This window comes from Peromyscus maniculatus, chromosome 12 (assembly GCF_049852395.1).
Source record: "Peromyscus maniculatus bairdii isolate BWxNUB_F1_BW_parent chromosome 12, HU_Pman_BW_mat_3.1, whole genome shotgun sequence".
Classification (NCBI taxonomy): Eukaryota; Metazoa; Chordata; class Mammalia; order Rodentia; family Cricetidae; genus Peromyscus; species Peromyscus maniculatus.
The window spans coordinates 52032066-52040092 of NC_134863.1; positions in this window are offsets into that span (position 1 = coordinate 52032066).

Here is an 8027-nt window from a genome sequence, read left to right on the forward strand (position 1 = left end):
GAAAGCCATGTCACTGCCCCTCCTGAGTCCTCCAATGGCTTCTCCCTTGCAAGTGCTCAACAAAACCTGGAAATAAAGCTGAGACCTGAAATGACCAACAATAATGAAATGACGTTTAGAGTATGTTGATCATATTTAGAGTATTTTATTCACTTTTTAACTTGACAATTTAATAGAAATAGAGGACAAAATTGAAATTGTATCAGAAGATATGTATGACAATGTTAATACAGAAATAGTACATGGATCCTTGAAGAGGGGAGCACATTTTTTTTTTTTTTTTGCTTCTGGAAATGGAAAATTGAAGATTCCATGATTATCTTCGAAGACTTGATGCATCAATTTAAAAGAGATATGTGCCTTTTCTAAGTGTGATCTTACAAATGGAAAAGAAAGATTAGAGGAGGACAATGATCTTTATTAACCACTGGAAACCTTGAAATAAGTCACTAAGAGTCCATAACAAAGAAATACATAAAATTAGGAGAGAGATGGAACATATGATAAGTAGAAGCTCCTGGAGAAGTGGAAGAGGGAAGGGAGGGGTGGATATGATCCAGACAGGCTGAATATATGTATGAAATTTTCAGAGAATAAATTAATTTTAAAGATTAAAAAAGGACTTTCACAACAACTAAGTAACATATTACTAATAAATCTAGGAAAAGGGAGAATTTTACTGTACATTTTACTCTAGACATGAAAATACCTAATGTGTTAGGCAGAAAGTTTCCAAAATTTTATGTAATTTTTTTTATTTTATGATAAAATATGTAAATGATTGTACTAGATAGAGCAGAGTGATTTAGGTGAAAAAGAGAGTAAAACTCTTGCAGTCTATTGTGATTACTGTCATACCATTTGCTCATAGGTGTAACCTCTCCTTTCTTTTGGATATTATTTTTGTCTTCTTATTTTAATCGTTGTAGGTGTAGGTATGTCTGTGAAGTATATTAGTATGTGCAGGTGAACAGGAACATAGAAGTCTCCATCAGGTCTCTTCCACTATAACTTTTTGCTAGTGTTCTTTTTTGAGACACAGTGTCTGTCTGTCTTAGTTACTTTTCTGTGTTGTGATGAAACACCATGACCAAAGCAACTTATAAAAGACAGCATTTATGTTGGTGCTGACAGCTCATGGTGGAGTAGGGCAGCAAGCAGGCAGGCATGGCACTGGAGCATTAACGGACAGTTTATATCTTGATTCAAAACATGGGGGAAGTGTAGTGGGTAGCCATTCCAGCTTGGATCTGGAAGTTCTAACCCCCATTGAGACTCTGGCAACTGTCACGCCTACGAGGCGGGGCCAGGGGAGGCGCCTGGAGACCCAAAAGTGGGATGGGCCAGAGCTCTCTCTGTGAGCTCCCTCTGTGCCCGGACACTGAATGTTGGAGGTAGACCAAGCAGAGCTCCAGAGAACACCGCAGGATTGTAATACACCTTTCCCAGACCCTGCGACCTACCTATCACTTAATTTGTGAGTTACGCCATTAAATAAATATCCTTTTAACTACATGGAGTGGCCAAAATAATTTCACCAATAGGGAAGTTATAGAGCAAACTGGGAATGGTTGTGGGTTTTAACACCTCAAAGTCAATCCCCATTGATACACCACCTGCAACAAGTTCACGCCTTGTAATCCTTCCTAAACAGTTCTACCAACTGGAGACCATATATGAATTGATGGAGACTAAACTCATTCAAACCACCACTGAACAACTGGACTTTGAGTTTATTATATAAGCTAGGCTATCTACCCAGTGGTCCCTGAGACTGAGGTTACAGATATATAACATAAGCTCAGCCTTTGCACATAGGTTCTAGGCATCCAAACTTGGGTTCATATGCTTTTGTAGCCAGCACTTTACCTATTACTTAGCCATCTACCCAACACCTCTTTGCCTTCTTTTTTAACTTCTTTATTGACTCTTTAGGAGTTTCACATCATGCACCTCAATTCTGTTCACCTCCACGTCCCCCCATATTCTCCCCTCATCCCTGCCATGCCCCTCACATAAAGAAACAAATCAAAGCAAGCAAGCAAGTGAACAAAAACAAAAGCAAAACAAAAATTAAAAAAGCCAAAACAAAAACAAAAACCACCACAACAGAAAAATCTCTTTGCGTCTCTTTCTTTCCTGCTTCTCCAACACCTCTTCAATTGTCCTGGTGGCGATGGAGGCTTCAGTGTGCCATAAAGTGTACCTCTCTGTCCTCTCAGTTTTACTGGCAAATATTTGTTGCAATGAGTCACTGGTCTGGTTCAAGACCTCTGGTTTCTTGTTCAGCATCATCGCTGGATCATTTCTGGAACTCCTCTGGGATATCCTGTGGCTGCCACGAATCTTAAAGATTTTGAGGGTATCATTCCACAGAACCAGTCCCTTCACTAACTCTAGCAGGTCTTAGGTGGGGTAAATGCTAGGGTGTGTCAACCCAAGGCCCAGCTGTGGGCCTAGATGACAGCCAAACTGATCAGTCTGGGCCCCTGGTTGTGGTGGTATTGTGTTCCCCAAAATATTGTGCACCCTAATAAACTTATCTGGGGTCAAAGAACAGAACAGCCACTGGATACAGAGGCTAGAAAATGGTGGCACTCACACCTTGAATCCCAGCATTCCAGAGACAAAAATCTCTCTGGATCTCTGTGAATTCAAGGCCACATTGGAAACAGCCAGGCATAGTGGCACACGCCTTTAATCCCAAAAAAGTGAGGCTTTAATCCCAGGGAGTGATGGCAGAAAGCAGAAAGATATATAAGGCGTGGAAACCAGGAACAAGAAGCGTTTGGCTGGTTAAGCTTTTAGGCTTTGAGCAGCACAGTTCAACTGAGTTCTATTTGGATGAGGACCCAGAAGCTTCCAGTCTGAGGAAACAGGATCAGCTAAGGAACTGGTAAGGTGAGGTAGCTATGGCTTGTTCTGCTTCTCTGATCTTCCAGCATTCACCCCAATAGCTAGCCTCAGGTTTGTTTTTATTAATAAGACCTGTTAAGATTTATGCTACACCTGGCGATACCCACCTCAGGGGATGAGGTAGTGTCAGCTCCCCTATATGTACATAGAGTAAATAGAAACTATTTCCTTTTAGCTATTTATAAGAAATAATTAAAAATAGGTAATAGTATTATCTTAAATTGAATGATATTTATCAATATATAATGAACACATATGTGTATATAAATATCAATATACATTTATATGATGATGTACATCAATGACATACACAATAATTATCACTAAACTACTCAAATGCTTTTATAAAAACAAAACTTCTGTGAAGTCTACTTTTTGCTTCCTGGGAAAATATAGCTCTAAAATTTAGTATGTGTGCATTACTTTTTAATATATCATAGAAAAAAATTGGGCACTATGTTGTATCCTAAAAAAAACACAGTAAGTAAACCAGGAATGGTGTGACATGGCTATCAGCACAGTACTTGGGAGGCTGAAGCAGAATGATCAGATGTTCGAGGTAATCTTTGGCTGTATATTGATTTTTGAGGGCAGCCTGAATTATGAGTGACTCTGTCCCCAAAATAATTACCTCCCTAAAAATAGAGGAAGTGTAAAGGTATTCAGACATTTTTATATAATTTTCATATAAACTACAAATTTTATGTAATTTGTCAAGTAAACATGATGATATTTTCACATGAATTATTTTCCTATGTATTTTGCACTTTAGTCTGTCAGTATTATCAATTTAAATTTAAAAAAATTAAACTAAATGAATCCACAATGACAGTCGTTGTTACAATTTCTACTGTCCAAGGAAATGATTACAATAGTTTATAAGTTTTCTTTGTGCTACTGTTATACATTTAACTATATACACGTAAAGATAAAACCCAAAGCACAGAACCTGGTGAGTAAGGACTGTAATCTTAAGTCACACACACACACACACACACACACACACACACACACACACACACTCACAGGTTAGGACAGATACAAGAGGCTGATGATTTATAAAGAAGATAACACTAGAACACTTTATGAAAGAGGATTAAAAATCATAAATTACTCATTACATGTGCCCTTCCTTTTAATTACCAATATATTTAATGCATATCTAGAAGGAATAACTATATTAATAAATAATTTGATGCTATACTTTTAAATTATTTATAGTATGCTTAAATCATGTAAATTTTCTTTCAAAATAACAAATACTTGTTTAAGATACCTCCAACATATATTTTTTTGTGCAAATATTCTTCTGATAGTTATTACGAATAGAAATTTCATTTAATCATTGAACTTATTACCTCAGTTCCAATTAAGTATGTTTTTGCAAGATTTTCAGCTAGAAAATACTCATAAGGAAATTATACAGCAAAAAGTCCCACCAGATTTCCAAATCCAATTTACATTGTTCTCACGTCACATCTTTTCTTCATGCTTTTCCCCAGGCTCCAGGCTGGATGTCCCTCCCAATAGGCCACTGTGATCCCTTGCAGGGAGACCATATGTCTTCTGTTCCATCCCCATAGCATGGACATGCCTGTTGCTTTTGGTGACAGCCCTAGAAGTTCTATGTCCTTTGGGGCATACAACATGACACTTATGATCTATGCTTGTGCCTGGCCAGAAATGTGTATAAATGTGTACTGCTGTGGCAATGGCTGTGGAGGTGCTTTCTGGGCACTTCCAGCAGACCTGGAGATTGTCAGCTTGGAACCAAGTAATGTCTACTCCGAGTTCCTGCCACTCCTGTGTCCTATGAGCCTCAAGCTATACCGTGATTCCCAAGGAAGAAAATATGAATATATTGTGCTGTGTATTTTGTTTTATTTTTATTTTTATTTTTTTGTCAACTTGACACAAGGTATAATCATCTATGAAGAGGGAAATTCAATTGAGAAAGTGATCCCTTAAGATTGTTCTGTAGGCAAGACTGTGGTAAATGTTCTTGATTAATGATTGATGCGAAAGGCCCGGTCTAGCGTGGTAGTTACCATCACTAGGCAGAGCTCCTAAGGGATATAAGAAAACATGATGAGCAAGCCATGGGAACAAGCCAGGAAGCAGCATTCCCCTGTGACCTAGACTGTTTCAGTTCTGCCCCTAGATTCATTCCTGCCTTGATCTCCCTTCAAGACATCTTCAAATCTAAACTGAAATAAGTCCTGTCCTCCCCCATTTTTCTCTCATGATCTTTATCACAGCAACATAAATCATGCTAGTTATACAAAATTCTCAAGGAAGTAATAAAAATATTACTTAAAGAAAGAATTTGAATAAAACTAAAGAGTACTAGAGTACAAAATCATTTTTCTAACATTCCCAGAAAAGCTAAATAGCCCCTCTTCTTGGGTTACATGATGTCTCAGCTTTAGAAAACTATTAAGGCCATCCTTCCTAAACATTTCTTCTATGGTCAAGCTAGTACACTTCTTGCCACCAGTCTTCCTAGGGATTCTGCTGGTTACACTGTAGAAAAGAAAAAAAAAAAGGTCACGTATGTATACATGCAGTGAAAATTTCCTTATTGTCATTCTAACACCTTCAACCATCTCCACAGACTATCTTCTCCACTCCCGACAGTAAACAGATGTAGCAGGAAGTGGATGACTTGAGCCTTGCCTCTTGTTTTTCTATTATTTGAATCTTTTACAAAATCAAATTATTTCCTTTTGTGTGTGTACATGTGTATTATGCATTCATGAATTCATGTGCATGAGGAGAACATAGGTCAACTTTTGTTATGATTCCCAGAAACCATCTGCCTTGCTTTTGGGGACATGATCTTCACTGATCTAGAGCTTGTCAAATAGGGTAGACTGGCTGGGCAGTGAGCCCAGGGCTCTGCCTATCTCTGCTTCCCAGAACTGAAATTGCAATGTAAGTCTCCATGCCCAGCTTCTTACACAAGTTCTGGGGATTGAAATTAGTCCTCATATTTTCTTTTTTTTTTAATATTTTTATTTTATAATTAAATTAATTTCCCATTTCAGCCACTGATTCCCCCATCCTTATTCCTCCCACTCCCCAGACCCCCCCCCAAATCCACACCCTATTCACACCTCTGCCAAGGCAAGGTCTCCCCTAGGGAGTCAGCCCAGCCTGGTAGACTCAGCAGTTTCAGTCTCCTCCTCCCTACACAAAGGCTGAGCAAAGTGTCCCAGCATAGGCCGCAGGCTTGAAAAAGCCAGCCCATGCACCAAGGACAGGTCCTGGCTCCACTGCCGGTGGGCTTCCCAAACAGTTCAAGCTAAGCAACTGTCTCACTTATCCAGAGGGCCTGGTCCAGTTATATGGGGGCTCCTCAGCGATTGGTTCACAGTTCATGCATTTCTACTAGTTTGATCTCTGGTGTAGAGGATACAATATAGTCAGTCAAAGAAAATACCAAAGTCATAACACAAAATGTCCGAGAACTCTGGGACACCATGAAAAGACCAAACCTAAGAATAATAGGGATAGAGGAAGGGGAAGAATACCAACTCAAAGGCACAGAAATATATTCAACAAGATCATAGAATAAAACTTTCCCAACTTAAAGAAGAAAATACCTATGAAGATACAAGAAGCCTATAAAATACCAAACAGACTAGACCCCCCAAAAAAGTCCCCTCACCACATAATAAGTAAACAACTAAACCTTCAGAATAAAGAAAGAATATTAAGAGCAGCAAAGGAAAAAGACCAAGTGACTTATAAAGGCAAACCCATCAGAATAACACCCAGTTTCTCAATGGAGACTTTGAAAGCCAGAAGGACCTGGACAGATGTAATGCAGACACTAAGAGACCATGGATGCCAGCCTAGACTAATATACCCAGCAAAATTTTCAGTCATCATGGATGGAGTGAACAAGACATTCCAAGATAAAACTAGATTCAAACAATACCTATCCACAAATCCAGCCCTACAGAAAGCACTAGAAGGAAAATTCCAACCTAAGGAAGTCAGATACACCCACGAAAACATAGGCAATAGATAACCCCACAGCAGTAAACACCAAAGAAGAAAAGTACATACACACTACAACCAAAAGATAACAGGAACTAACAATCACTGGTCATTAATACCCTTAATATCAGTGGACTTAATTCACCTATAAAAAGACACAGGCTAACAGAATGGTTATGAAAGCAGGACCCATCGTTCTGCTGCATACAAGAAACACACCTCAATTTCAAAGATAGACACTACCACAGAATAAAAGGCTGGGAAAAGTCTTTCCAATCAAATGATCTTAGGAGCAAGCTGGTGTAGCCATCCTAATATCCAGTAAAATAGACTTCAAACTAAAATCAATCAAAAGAGATCAAGAAGGACATTACATACTCATCACAAGAAAGATCCACCAAGATGAAGTTTCTGAACATTTATGCCCTAAACACAAGGGAACCCACATATGTAGAAGAAGCAATACTAAAGCTTAAACCACACATAAAAACCCACACATTAATAGTGGGAAACTTCAACACCCCACTCTCACCACTGGACAGATCTGCAAAATCAAAACTTAACAGAGAAATAAGAGACTTAACTGATGTTATGACTAAAATGGACTTAACTGATATCTACAGAACATTCCATCCTAACAAAAAAAAGAATAAACATTCTTCTCAGCACCCTATGGAACCTTCTCTAAAATAAACCACATACTTGGCCACAAAGCAAATCTCAACAGATACAAAAAAAATTGGAATAACCTCCTGTGTTCTATCAGACCACCATGGTTTAAAGTTAGAATTCAACAACAACAATAATTCCAGAAAGCCTATAATGTCATGGAAACTACATAATGCTCAACTGAATCATCAGTGGGTCAAAGAAGAAATAAAGAAAGAAATTAAAGACTTCCTAGAGATCAATGAAAATGAATATACCACATACCCAAACTTATGGGATGCTATGAAAGCAGTGCTAAGAGGAAAATTCATAGAACTAAATGCCCACATAAAAAGGTTGGAGAAATCTCACATTAGTGACTTAACAGCACACCTGAAAGCCCTAGAACAAGAAGAAACAAAGTCACCCAGGAAAAATAGACACCAGGAAATTATCAA